The sequence below is a fragment of the Nilaparvata lugens genome, chromosome X, assembly GCF_014356525.2.
Source record: "Nilaparvata lugens isolate BPH chromosome X, ASM1435652v1, whole genome shotgun sequence".
Classification (NCBI taxonomy): domain Eukaryota; kingdom Metazoa; phylum Arthropoda; class Insecta; order Hemiptera; family Delphacidae; genus Nilaparvata; species Nilaparvata lugens.
Genome location: NC_052518.1, coordinates 78,437,526 through 78,453,189, shown reverse-complemented (window position 1 = coordinate 78,453,189; position 15,664 = coordinate 78,437,526). Strand labels below are relative to the sequence as shown.

Sequence of the window (15,664 nt, the reverse complement as noted above, 5' to 3'; positions counted from 1 at the left end):
CGACAATGGTGCTACCTCAATATTGTAATGTTATTGGTGTACATATTTCGTGTACCGGAAGTAATATCTGGCGTCGAACGCCAGTTTTCAAGTCTTTCAATTTGAAAATAGAAGCGTTGAATTGTACCCCTATCCCTGCGCCATGAGCGCTGGAGGTAGCGTTTATCATTTTATGAGGGGCCGTAGTGCTTGATGGGTTGTGCACATGTGCGTGCATGAGTGTGACATTTCCCTCTCCGGACAGCGGCGAGTATTTCTAGTGAGAAATGCGACCGGAATGAGAGCCAGAGAAGAGAGCAAGCAGAGGGATTGTGCGCAGTGAAGGGTCCGCGGAGGGGGGATATGATTATTGACTCGGCTTGCTTCCATAATCTAGCAAGCCTGGTCGCTTCGCTTCCTCGCTGACACCCAAGCTAGTATAGCCAAGCGCCCGACATCTTGTGTTCCTTTCCTCCCGCAAGCGGACGCCAAACAGGACTAAATGTTCGTCGGATCGGTTTGCAGTTTACTGCCAAAAAATCTCTAGAAACGTCGCGTTTCGGTATATTTATAAAGTAGCATACAATCAGAAACACGTGGTATGCTTGGCCTTGAACTTGTATATGTGTATACACGGAAATATTGTTCTTTCCATGACTTGAAAGTATGGTCTTTGTGTGCGGTAAGCTAACTGATAATTGTGTCTTGCGTGAGTGATTCTTCTATTTTCTACCTGTGTGCTACAAGTGAAGTGAAAATATTGTGCAATTAAACTTATCAGACATCTACTGAGCATCTAGAATCTATTGCGGATTTGACCCCTTTGTCCAGCAAGGTGAGTTGTCTCCACTACAAATTCTAGCCCTGTTCTCAAGTTAGCTAGGTACCTATATTCTCGCATCATCACAGAATAATACCTCATCCGAGTACTCACAGTACTAAGTTTACAACCAATAATAACTTATCAGCCTTATTTTCAATGTTATCTCCTATTATTGATCAGGGTCCAAATGCATTTTTAAGGTTAACCTGACATAAATGTATATTAGAGTAATAACAGCTGATCAAAGTATGTCATGTTATTGGAGGGTTAGATTATGTGTGACTACCATTCATTGAAATTTATTGTATTCGTGGACATGTTTGGTGGCTTGCACGAAATAATTTTCAAATTCAAAATCTTTTCTGTCTTTTTGTTGACATGTTTGTTTTTAACAGAGGGGTTGTTGGTTGTATCTCACTGCACATTCTTGGCAGTTTTTTATTCCATCTTGTTTATAAAATTGATCCATTACATACGCTGAACCTGACACACTTCTTATTTCAACTCTCATAACATTTATTAATTTTCTAAGTAAAATAAAGATTATTGCTTAAAACTTCACACTTTTTTTACCAATAACTAACTAATGAAGACGAAATATTGCTTTAACATTGAGTAATTAACTAATGATTCATTGTGAATATCGAAGACTAAACATCTATTAGACTATGTCATTAATTAATTCATTTCTGGAATAGCCTTCAATATTGAATTCATCAGAATTAATGTTCAATTCAATTATGGTTCTGGCATCACTGAATGCTGTCTACAATTTGTTTATGTAGGAAGTTTTATAGGCTGTACTTTAGTAGGCCTATAGGGGCTGCGGAATCCAGCATCGAGACCCAACATAGATAGATAGAGGTCAAGGCGAGTTCAACCATGTATCATATTGTTGTCAATTTCAAAGCATTAGCTGAACAAACATGGCGGAAAGTTTAACATTTTTTATAATCTTTATTATGGCTACAATAGGTTCCAAAATAGTCCAATCTTATGTAAATTTGATGAGAAATCGAATGAAACCGGTCTCAATACCTTAACTTCGATAGTTTTTGAGACAGGCAATATTACAAAAAATGTCTAATTCGTTTATTTTTGAGAGGCTAACTTGCTTAGCCTACTTGGTGATTAGGTATTTAAATTTATTGGATTTTGTAGAATAATACATTCTGAAGGAAAAATGTTCAGTCACTTGATAGTCTAAACTTAATTTCGAGATATTTGGAAAAATTGAAAAAAATTACATTCCATGCTTTTTAATTTTCATTCTTAATTTTTTTTGCTATTTCCAGTGACTAGGCTACTAAATTATTCCTATTTCATGCATGGTTAAGTCAGGTTTGGCTTGATTAGGTTAAATGAGGTTTGGTTGGGTTTTAAAAACCGTGTTAGGTTGGATAGTAGATAGTTTTGTTGGGTCGTCTTGGTTAGGTTACGTTGAAATTAGCTAGGTCGAATTAGGACTGGTGGGGAGTGGTTGGATTTGGTTAAGTAAGTTAGGATTAGGTTAGAGTTATATTAGGATCTGATAGGTTGGGTTCGTCAGTATGGGTGTGAATAGGTTTTTTTGGATTGTTCATGGTTAGGTTGGATTTGATTGAATCTGGTCAGTATGGGGCTTGGTTAGGTTAGGTCAGTTTCAATATATTTGGTTTAGGTTAGGTTTTTCTATTTTTAGGTTGAGCTAGGATTTATTGTATAATGATTAGGTTTGGATGTTTTGGGTTTGGTTGGGTTGGACTTGGTTAGGTCTGGTCATTATGGGCTTAATTAGGATAGGTTGAGTATGACTATATTCTGTCCAAACAGGCATGAGCTCTGATGGATTAGGCCGAACCTCCTACCACTCACACACACAAGCGCAGTCTCCTTTTAAAGGGACGGTCTGTCTACCTGATTGGGGGAGCGAGGGTCGGCTTAATCTTTCAGGGCTCATGACAGTCTGGACAGACTATAGGTTAGGTTTCGTTAGGTTAGGTATAATCAGGTTAGTCGAGGTTTTGCATGCCGTTCATAATAATCTTGGTTAGGTCAGTTTGACTTAGGTTGGGCTCACTTTGGTTAGGATTGGCTTGGTTTGCTTAGATTAGGCTTGAGTAATCTTTTAAAGCTCTTGAATTGCATTGGAGGCAGAATAAAATGTGGTCTACAATTATAGTGGTCTGCACTTTGCAAACATGTTGAACTCTTCTAACTCTGAAATTCATTTTCAAACTTTCAAAAACCTTAATAATTTCAAATCAAAATCAAAATCAATTTATTTGCCATAAAATACATTACAATTATATGAATTGTCCTCTAAATACAATTTGACTTTGAAAATAATATTTCTGTAATAAAACACAAATGTCAATCAAATTAGTAAATAGAGAAAGCAAAACATCAAGCTTTTTTATCAATTCGAGGCTCGACTAGCATAAGTTAAGAACTTGTGGGCTAGCCGATATAAATTATGCAGATATTTGTAAGACAATAATATAATTACCAAACAAAATACATTATTATTAAATTTATTCGGGTATAATAAATTATAATAATATTGAACAATAATTGAAATTTATAAAGTTTCTAACCTCAAACTTGTTTTATTAGATTCCTTGTTAAGTTCTGCATAATATTTGTCCAATTTAGTCACTGAAAATAGCGAAATATTATCAAGAATAAAAATTGAAGAGTATGGATTGTGCCTTTTTTCTATTTTTCCAAATATTTCGAAAAATGTTCAGTTTAGTCTATCAGGTGACTCAACATTTTTCCTTCAGAATTATACTACAAAATCCAATAGTTTTCAAGTGAATAAGTCAACCTCTTTTAAATCAAAAATTTTCCTTTTTTGAACATTTTTTGCAATATCTCATAAACTATTATGTTATGATATTGAACCCAATTTCATTTGATTTTTTTTTTCAAATTTTACATAAGAATGGACTATTTTAGAATCGATTGTAGCCATGAGAAAAATAAAAAAAAATACAAATCAATAAAAAAACTTTTTGCCACATTTATTCAGATAATGCTTTGAAATTGACAACAATGTGATACATGGTTGAAGTCGCCTTGACCTCTATTGATCTATGTAGGGTCTCAATGCTGGATTCCGCGGCCCACATAGGCTGCTAATGTGCCCCCGGTTATGGATAGGCTTTTAAAACTTCTCTTTTGTTGGGTCTAGTTGGAAACATTGTGAATAATAACTAAAACAGGATAACTTTTAAATATTCAAATTTTTTAGAAGTATGCTATCAATTGTATTAGCGTACTAAGAGCTATATTGAGGGCCACGTTATAATGGCAGAGAAGAAAGATAGAGCAGCGTTTCTGATTCTTCGCCTTGCCACTGCCTTCCATAATGTATAGCTGATACCGTTATATCTGATGTAATATTAACTGTTCATTCTTGTTTAAAATTATCTATTACATTTTATTCATAAAAAACTATTTTCAACGATTAAATGCTAAATTTCCATTATTTCTACATTGAAATCGTTTAAAAACGATCTGGCAAAGTTCTGGAGCTAGAAAAGGATAGCGCTATTCGCTTTGTCCAATAATAGAGATAAGGATAGCAGCAACATCATTGATAATCAAATAAACTACTCCCATTATAACGTATAGGCCTACACTATGCATAATATTTTTACTCATATAATTATTTATCTTATAGTTACAGCATGTACTTACTGTTAAGCAGATTTCACACTTTAGTAATAAAATGTAAATGATTGGAAAATTCTATTACTTAATCGCAAATTCTTTTTCATTCAAGATCTCTGTATTTTTCTTGAATTTTTTACATTTCATTGTATTAAACAAGGATAACTTGGGTAGGCTATTTGTATTCCTTGATCCTGAGGTGAATTTGATGCTTGAAAATCCATCATACACACATTATCGCTCTAATCAGACAAGTAAAAAACTCAAGTAATGACCTACGATTATGTAACTGACCAAATTCATGCATCTCATAGCTTGATTAATTAACGATAAACGATTAGTCTTTCATTTACTCGGTCAGATCATTAAGTAGAATCACAATAATTATTGTAAATTATTAGTAGGCTTGTATTATTATTATACATTTTTCGACTTTGATTTACTTCATGTAAGTATGTAGGTGTCTGTAGATATCTATTCAAGTCCTTATGCTATTAAGTTATCACAAAGCTAATGTGATTATTACGAATTTATGTATCAATGAGTCATTTCATATTTCCTGTTCTACTAACCATTCAATATGTATAGTTGTTTGCATTGACACTTGAAAATGACTTTATAACGTTGATACAACGTATAAAAGGGTACTAGTTGATTCATTTAAAAAATACTGAGTAGTCCCAGAGATACCATAAACAAACAATATATTTAATATAATATGTTATTTTTGTTTGTCCTCAATATGGGTAATATAAGCAAATGTAATGTTTTCCTCAAAATATTACACCTCTATTGTATATTTTCATGGGATTCTCCCAATTAAAATTCAAGTTTTTTATTACAACCATGTCTTGGATTTTTTTATTATCTAATAAATCCCCAAGATGACTAGAATTCTAGCCTTCTAGAAATCTGAGCTTACTCTTCTGTTTATTTATTTTATTTATTCAATGATACTCAAAACACAAATCATTAAAATGATTGGGGAAGGACCAACAGGCACAGCCCAAAACTGCTTAGGTTGGGCTATGCTCCATTCACGTTTGAATTTGAGTCCAATTTTCAGGGCAAACACTTGAAAACAAGAAATTTATCTTTATAGATGAGAATGGAACTCCTTGTGCTGTTTTATAATCATCCTCCCTTCCTGACAGAGAACAATGACTAGGGTTCTTCCCTCGTGACTTGCAAATATTGTTTGTAGGGTCACATTTTAGGGCAATATGGAGGGAACTTATGTAATGTAGTTTCTTCAAACGTCTCAACAGCCAGCACAATGTTCTAACTGAATGTTGAAATAAACTAATCTTTTGAGTACTTAAGAATGCAAGACTCCCTTCAGCTTGTTACTGACTAGTGATTACAAGGTTGAGTTCAACGGTGACATGGCTGGCTGGGTTTTATTTCTATCTATCTATCTGTCTTGCTACCTTTATTATTTCTCTATTCAATTTTCAAGAAACATTTTTGGAGCTCTCTTGCTTCTTTATTAAAAAAAAATGATGGAAAAAAGAAAAAACATTTCTAAGGCCATCATACTTTTATAATAATTATATATTCACCAATCTCTGGAATCTCAAGAACAGGGCGATTGCAATGTTCCAAAATAATATTTTGGAGTTTTTAATCCAACACAATCAGAGAGTATAGAATCAGAGATGACAGAAATAATCTTTCTGTCATAATATTTCAAAGAAATAATATTTCAAAGAAATAATATTTCTTTACTTAAGGGACATGTCTAGGAAGGCTGTTCAAAAAGTGTAGTACTAGGTAAATTTAACTGATGAGATGGGGAACGGAGTCAAAAAGCATGCTGGCTCAAAAACATCGGTCTTCATAGCTCTACTCTCTCTCAATCGATGCGCTCTCTCACACATCAGTCTTCTCTTTCTAGAGAAAGAAGTTCATTACTTCAGTAGCACCACTATCACAATTGACACGCGCACTCACTCTCACATCAGTCTTCTATTCCTAGAAAAGTCCATTATTATTATTATTATACACTGCATTGTCTACTCATTCTGCGGCTGCTCTAACATGACTGATCTGCTTTTGAGTAGCCTGGCTATTATAGATGGTATTCTATTGCTTCAACAGTGTCATCAAAGAACACTTCATTTGACTAATTCTTCTAAATCGACATACAAGTTCATTAATATATGAGTGCACTATCTATATAATAAAAGCGGAATGGCACTCACTGACTGACTTACTCACTCACTCGCAGAACTAAAAATCTACCAGACCAAAAACGTTCAAATTTGGTAGGTATGTTCAGTTGGCCCTTTAGAGGCGCACTAAGAAATCTTTTGGCGATATTTAACTCTAAGGGTGGTTTTTAAGGGTTTAAAGTTCGTCTTTTAGCATGTATATTCTTCTTATTCCAATATCTTAGAATTATAATTGAAATGTCCATACCATATGTTAATATAGAACTATAATCTAGAGAGATCACAGTTGTTCTGTTCCTCTTCGAAACAGTTGTTCTGGTAATTAAATTAAATTTTTTTTCAGATTGGCATTGAGTTGAGTTGACTTTGTTAGGTTGGCACCAAGTTGAAGATTGAAATGCATTTATCAAGGACCTCCTAAATACCAATTTATCCAGTACCTCCTAAATACCTATTTAGGATATATACCTATATATACCTATATAGGATAAATACCTATTTAGGAGGTCCTGATTTATCGAGGAAAAATTGATTGGGTACTGCTACTTCAATCAGAGCTATTCCTGGGAATATTATATTACTACTAGCCGTCAGGCTTGCTTCGCTCCCCTGGACCCCCGACTGGATTTTCCAAGAATGAGATCAGCAGGCTCGTTTCGCTCGCCTGCATTTTTCATTTGTGCATTTTTATCATATGTTAGGACGATCCAGTCGGGGGTACAGACTAAATGCCTGGCTAAACGGATATGGCGAGCAAAGCGAGCCTGACGACTAGTATTATATAGATACCTACAGTAAGTGCTGAAGGCTGTTAATAAAATGGTTTATGCATAGACAAATAAAAATCATGATTCTTCATTCTTGAGATTTAAATATATTTATTTTGATTCTAGATAGGAATTAATTTTTCCAGTAATAATATTGTTTGGAGTACAGGATCAAATATTTCAATGTATTTATGTATATTATCAGGGAAAATCACAAACAAAAAATGATTCCAATAATATAATGAATCAAATTGGTTTTTATTATCCATGATAACATGAAACAGCTGTTATATAGCTAAGGTGAACGTTATATTTTCGAGCTCAAAATTTAAGTGGTTTTATTCTTTATTTTGTGAATTTAAAGTTTTTTTTCATGTTTTTACAAAAGTTTTACTATCAATCTATCAAAATTTAAAATTGTTTGTTTTATTCTAATCTATACTCTCAGATTGTGATTTGGTGTAGAAAATTGAAATGGACATAACCTATGTATAATATTTGCACAATTTGAAACTGAATTAGGAAATTGAAAAAGTTTTGGGCAATAACCTGTTTTTTCTTTCCCGATCATTATATTGTTTGTGGTAATCTAATAAATAAATAAATAATTAACAGGGCACAACAATTCAAATCATACAACAACGCTAAATATTATAACGCTATAATGATTCATAAGCATAGTTTTATTCAGAAGCAAAGTACTTGTGACTGTATTAGCACGATTCAGAACTGGGCTAATATACGGTAGCAAATATTACGAGAAGTACATAATTCCTGATTCACCAAAACAAGTGCAGATCACCATGTACAACGGCCTGTAAACAACTGAACAATGGACAGTTGATAACTGTCTATTTTTCTATTTTATAAACAATCGAATTCATTTCTGGTCAATTATGAATTTAATAGAATCTACCGCGCAGGCGCCAGCAGGCGCCTAAACCCAAAAAAGTTATGATTCATATAAGCATAATTTTATTCAGAAGCAAAGTATTTGTGATTCTGCACGATTCAGAAAACATTCCAAACAAGAAGATCGTCAGTCGTTACAATATTGACCCTATTGGAAACCCCCCCTCACTACTATGACAAGGACGCAGTCTGCGCAATCTCCCCCCCCCCACAACGTTACCACTCCTGGACAATGACAATGTACAGTGTCATACTGTACATTAGTTTTTGCATTTCACCTTTCTTCCAATTGAATACTTGTACCCTATTACCACTTCAAAGAAAGTAAATGTAAATAAAAAAAAAGTGAACAGAGAATTGGCTTATCTTGGAAATCTTGCAGTATACTAAAAGTATTTTTTTATTGCAGAAATTTTCGTTGAAGCATGAACTATCATTCATTCATATTATCCAATAACTTACTTTTTTGGAAAATTGGAATTTGGCGGTACGGCGCCAGATGTCCAAATCTTTCTGAACAATTTGGTACCATTTTCATAATTATCGGTTGGAAAATAGCGTCCGAAACACGCTAGAACGAAGTGCCTGTTTCAGCCCTTTTTCCGAATCATAACATTGCTCTTAATGATAGAATGTAATTATAAAATGCATTATTATAGAATATTAATACTGTTATATATTATATTGCATTCTATACACTTTCATAACACAATAGAGGAATTTTTATTTAGTTGCTCAAGTTTATAATTTAGGATGTCGACACACCACTCAGCATTAATTCATCTTTATCGGCTGGGATTTAACTTCAAATACATAGATTTTGATAAATCGAAGTGACATGAATAATGGCAGAGTTGAAAAAATGGAAACGATTAGTACTATGCTTTCAAATGGATTATTATTATTCAAACGGTAGAAAGTGACTGAAATACATTGCTACAGAAATGATTTTGGCATTTATTGAATTCTTTATCAGCTTCAGTGCTGCATTAAAAGTATTGCTGTCAATGATTAGAGTAGTTCGAATTGATAGCTTACTACTTTTTGCATTGATCTTATTGAGAACATTTATAGCCTACGATATTTCCTGCAATTTATGTACGTTTTCATTGTCACCATAATAATATTGTTTGAAAAATTAGTGCTAATACTGTATATAATTATCCTTTTCATTGATATTTTGTTTTTATGATAAATGATGATCGAGTCATCTGTTGTAAGATCAACTCACATTCTAATAAAGTAGTAGACCAAATTCAAGCCAATATCTGATATACTGTACTATAGTTTTGAAATTTTTTCCCCGAAAATAATTAATTTTTTGTGTCACAATAATTGTATTGATGTCTTAGTAGATTTGTAGATCATTCTATTCTATTGTTTTTCTCAATAATGCATACAAAGCCCAGGCAAAATAAAGCATTTAAATACAAAAGAACAAGATTGTATACGTATATTTTGAAAATTTAGAGTGGTAATTTATTCAACTATTCACTTCTTGTGAGATAAAAAATAATAATTTCTGATGAAATATTGATCTGATGTAAGCATGTGAGTAATATTACCATAGTATTCTGTTTTTCAAAAGTTGAACTCAATTGAAGCTATAATGATAATCAATGACGCTATCCATTAATATTATCATAAATCGATAATAATGAAGCTATCCTTAGAACTACATACTGGCATCAATTTAAGTCAGGACCAAAGAGAACTGGTGATCATCATTTGGTTGTTCGGAGCAACTTCCCTTTCCAATTCCAATTCAAGTCAAATTCAAATCTAAATTCTAATATGAAATAACTTTATTTATATTCTTGTTTCAAAATCAACTCCATTCCTAACACACAATCTACACCAATTCCAATTGTCCCATTCATACCTTATAATGTCTTTCCTTCAATCTGCGCTCCTCTTTCCTACATTCGTGCTTCTTAATTACTCTGTGGGCTCAACAGTCGTCACAATTGAAACTGTCAACACCTACTAGCTACTACTGCAGTCTCCAAGATTGAAAAAGACAATGCTCAGCTAGTAGATTGATTGATTGAGTAGGTACTTTATTTAGAGTGCATTAGCCAAATGTAATGAATAGAATGAAGTTAGCTTTATTCTGCTTAGAAATTAATAATTTTGACTAGCACCATGATAGAAAAAACGGTGTTAAACAAACACAATGATTAAAGAAAGTTTTTCTTGCTGTCTTACTTTCTTGCTATACGTAGCAAGTAAAATTTGTGAAAACTCAGAGAATTGTGAAAATATACTTTTTTCCAATGTGAATAAATTTGTACCGTGTACTGTCTGTATTTTGTTCTCCATATGAATCTAGGATTTCGCGTGGGTAGTGGAACGATAATAATTTCATAAATGAGAGTACCTACAGGCTTGGGTGAGATCCGGACCATCAGGAAGTCAATTTGCAGCGCTTAACTATCTGTTAGTGCAACTGGCATTCACCATAAGTAGCCACCCTTCCAACGGTTGATTGAGAGCTCAATTCTCAACCATCTTCCTCAATTTATCTCCATACATTTTTACTGGTTCTTTGTGAAGTTGAATTTTTTAAAGTTTTGATTGATGAAAACTTCAATTTCGAGTTTCCTGGAACTTATGGGAGCTTGTGATATTTGCTGTCTTTGTTGACTATTGACTAAAATAAATAAATCTGATTTGTAATATAACTTTTAAGAACTTTTGTATCTCCATTAATTGAAAATTAGTTTTTTATAGTGTGTATTATCTATAGAATTAAAATTGTGTGCCTATAGAATGTAATTGAATTTTTTATATAGCATCAACAAGCTGAAATTGATTTTAGAATTGAGTTTTCAGTAACTCTCTAGGGAAGAGCCCCTTTCATTCTCCCCCCACAAGTTCAAGCGTGAATGGAGGGAGGGAGTTAGGGTTGGTACTGTATTTTATTGTCAATATCGGGTGTCTTGTTCTCTTCTCATTCAAATAGCCTCCAAGTAGTCAAATTTCACCACAGGAAAATATGTGTCATGAATGAATAAAATTAAATTCGTTAAATTTAGTATAATTTCAAATGGTGGTTGGTTTTTTAGACTTGAGTTTGGTCTGAATGAACGATCATTCTATTGATGAACTATATCCATTGCATTTGCATTCTGAACACTGATCAAAGTAGGCCTAGTGCTACTGCTAGTAGAAGTTGTTAATTACTTTGCATGGTAATTTAAAAGGTGATGTTTATCGAGGCTATATTCCTAGTGTGTCGTATGCTTCAATTGTATTTCGATTTAGAAGTTCACAGTCGAAAAACTGTTTAGAGATAACAGAAGAATATTTTTCCTGATTTTTTATATGCTTAAGCTTATATATTCATGGCTGATGAAAATTACTAATCTATATAGACATTCGAATTTTGAAACTACTTTTTTCAATAAACCAGTTGATTGTGGTCTCATAATTTCCGTCTAAACTATTTGAATTATTGTTTGCTTTAATTTTCAAATCTATATTGATGATATTGAAAGTTAGTCAGTCATGAATTAATTTTCCGTTGAATATCTCTGAGTTCTGAACTATTCTTTGTTTCTCAACTATGGTTTTCTTGATGGATTTGCTGATTCTACTCGTAATTTGGGGGCATTTGCCCTTCAAATACAGTACATCCTCCCTCAGCTGATCAAATTTAAAAGTTCACCAGAGTCTTCTCGAATAATCTGAATAAACATAAAAAAAACGCAGGAATAGCCTATATAATTCATTTATTATTTTCGAAAAAAATCAATTTGGTCCAACTGAACGTAAATGCTAAATTTTAATGTTTTTGGTTTGGTAAAATCTTCAGATCTGATGGTGAATACAAGAATGAATCACATGACTGCGATTCCGATTTTATTTAAAGATATCCTAGTTCCTAGTATGAAATAGATTTCCTAGTAGGCACAAGCTAGAGAATGCTATTAACGTTTCTAAATTTGTAAATTCTGTGAAAGCGTATTTTCAAGTACTATCATAATTCCCATGACAATAATATTCTTGTTGAAGTAGCTCACTCTTGCCTTATGTAAATGTTGAAACATTTATCTTATCTATTAACTCAATAAGTGACTCATTCGTTGCTCTATAGCCTGATTCAACAACGTTGTGATTTTGACAATGTTTTTGTAGTTTGAGCTGAGTTCAAACAGACTGCAGATAAACTGTTTTAAGATATATGTGATACATAATACATTGACAAAATTCAACTGAAATAAAATTCATTCTTTTATAGCCTCTTGCACAAATTACTGCTTATCATTCCACTTCGGCCATTTTAATGAATTCCAAAGTTATTTAATCATTAAGTGAATGATTTGAGAGATGAATGAGTTTACATGATTAATTTTCAAGTTTATTGGAGAATAAATATTTTGAATAAATGAAAACTGCCTGAAATAAACGGTCTCTTATAAGTGACTGATTTTGGGTGTCAAGTTTGGTCATAAAAGAATTTTTCTAATTGTAATTGATAGTTGAAAATTAATACATTTTTTCTAAAATAGTTTACTAAGAAGTCTAAGTATTACTGTAATCAAAATTATTAGAGAGGACTGGCCCTACGACTGATTTGACTGTTCAATACGGTACTACTCGTACTATCATAACTAACACGGTTCTATAATCCTAATAAATATTTATTGTACCACTCGCGCACTGCTTAAAATACCAATTATTAGTACCCAAATAATAATTTCTTTGACGTATGATGATATTCTTGAGAGGCGTTCTTCATGGACTCATGTGGCAATCAAATGTGTGTATTTAGGGGATGTATCCACTTTTAAATACTATATTCTCTTGAAATTGTATATTTTGGTACAATATTTCTGCAACATATTTTTCAGTTCAGCTGCAAGTTTCATGATAGCAAAACATTACATGATAAAATTTTAAAACAACTGTCTATTGAAATATGAAATAGAATACATATTAGTTTTGAATCGTGTGAAACTCAGTCTAGAAATGTAGACTACATTTCGACATTCTGTAAAACGTACGGACCGTTAACTGCGGGTGTTTGTTCTGTGCTGTGTGACGACCATTAGGCAAGTTTAATACATGAAAAAGTACGTGGAATCTTGGCTGTTGGCTGCTACTCAGAACACGGACTGCATTCCATTCTGGATGCAAACAGCAAGGTAGATAGACAGAGCAGAGGCCTCCATGGAAATAGAGTAGGGGACGGGGGAATCACAGAAGTGAAAGACAATTTATAATTCCAAGTGCATTAAACTCTTCAACTGGAACTTTCTGTTTTCAAGTTGATATTTGGATTGTATTTTGATGATTCTTTCAGGAATTAAAGAATAACTTGTAAGACGCTTATTGGAGAGTTAAGGCATTTTGAATTGGATCGAATTGTTGAATTGGAATTGGATCATGTAATATCGCTCTTTGAATGTGGAAATTAATGCATAATGCAATACTGTACTCTGGGGCTCTTGAGTCCCGCATTGATTACTGTTATTGATTCCAGTTTGAATCCTATTTGAATTGATTGAAAATCAGTAATGTAAATTTTGCTTTTATTCTATAGATTATTCATCAAGGGGGGGAATCAAAGTGGTATAACTTCACTAATTTTTTTCTCGAAATCGGGTAAAAATCGAAAGCTTTTGATTGTAATAGTAGAATCTGTTTTGTGTGTGTGTTAAACATTCTAATTCCCTCGGTCACTCATAAATGGTAGCACAATCTGAACGCCTCAACAAAACCATCATTCTTTTCCGATCAAAGTTTTACCACTTTGATTCTTATCGTATTGTTGAACAGTTCTCAATTTATTTGAACATTGTTGAACTTTCTCTTTTTATCTCTCTCTTTCCTTTTCTTATCCTCTTCCTTTTCATTTTTATCATTGACTTCCTTTTTCTTTTTATCTTTTTCTTTCTTCAATCATAATCATCAGTAAGAAGAAGAACAGAGAAGTAGTTGAATTTTCTTTTCATCCTTTTTCTCGTACTCGTTTTCTTTCATTTTCTCTTCCTCTTTCTTTTTCATCATTCATGATCATAATAATCAGTAATAAGAGAAGGAAAAATAGAAGATAAAGAAAAAGAAGATGAATAAAAGGGACTGAAAGAAAAACGAAAATAAGGATAAGAACAGTAAGAAGAACAAAAATGAGGAGGAGGAGAAGAAAAGAAGAAGAAGAGTAAGAAGGAAAATGCAATAATAAGAACAGAGAAAAAGAAAAATCTTCTTTCCACTCCCTCTTCCTCTTTCTTATCTTTCTTTTCTCTCTTTTTCTCTTTCTCTTCCTTTTTCTTTTTACACTAGTTTTTTACGTTCTCTTTCTCCTTGTTTTTCTCGTTCTCTTTCTCTTTCTTAAGTCATAAACTTGATCAACAGAATCATCATCATCACTACCACCAACATCATTTCATAATCATCAGTAAGAGAAAGAAAAACAGTAAAAAGAAGAAGAAAAAGAGAATAATAAAAAGAAGATGAGTGAGAAGAAGATGAAGCACAACAGCGAAGAAGAAGAATCTTATCTTCTTTCTTGAAGGTGAGAAGATTGAAAAGGAGAAGAAGATGAAGAAGAATAAAAGCAGTGTGAAGAAGAAAAAAGAAGAATAGTGAGACGAAGATGAACAGTTGGAGGAATATCAATGAGAATATGAAGAACAGTAAGAAGAAGATGAAGAAAACAAATAAGAACAGAGAAGAAAATCTTCTTTCTCTTCTTCTTCTTTTCCTTCTCTTAGTCTTCCTCTTTCTCTTTATTTCCCTATCCTTTTCTCTTTTCCTCTCCCCCCCTCAACGTTCTATTTCTCATCATCTTTCTCTTTCTCTTATCATAAATATTGAAAAGAAGAATAACAGTAATAATAATAATAAGGACAGTAAGAATGACAAGAACCAAGGAGAAGAGGAAGGATTTCATTCTCTTCAATTACAGACTTGAATCAGCGAAATAACTAGATAGCGAAATTCAAATGTGGATAATGAATTAGCAAAAAGTAAAATTAACTACGAATAGTTCAAGTTTGAATAATACAAAAATGCCTGTCGATTAAACCACAGGTACCTATTGCAATCAAGGTTACTTTTAAAAACAGTACCGTACAATCAAATTAAATACTAAATATGTTGATTAGATATTTTTCATCATTATTGAGTTGGATTTTTTTAAAATAATGTTTATTAATACTGATGCACATTTCACAGTAGTTCAAGTTCCATCTGTCTTCGAGTAGTATGCTAATCTTATGTCATTGTGAATGTTTACAAAATGCATCAGTGTTTCAGCAGAATGTGTTCAAGCCTCTTGCAAATACAGTCTTCAAGAAGATCCATTCCAATGTTATTCCAGAGACCTGAGACCAAACACCCAC

General features: G+C 32.8%; 1 long non-coding RNA gene across 1 annotated transcript in view; it reads left to right on the top strand.

The window, feature by feature from the left end:
• The first annotated feature begins 268 nt into the window (after positions 1-268).
• Positions 269-15,664, top strand: part of LOC120354462 — a 96,637-nt gene continuing 81,241 nt past the window's right edge. The window contains exon 1 of the long non-coding RNA XR_005573044.1: positions 269-814. This is a non-coding gene — a long non-coding RNA (uncharacterized LOC120354462). The remainder of the gene's footprint in view (positions 815-15,664) is intronic.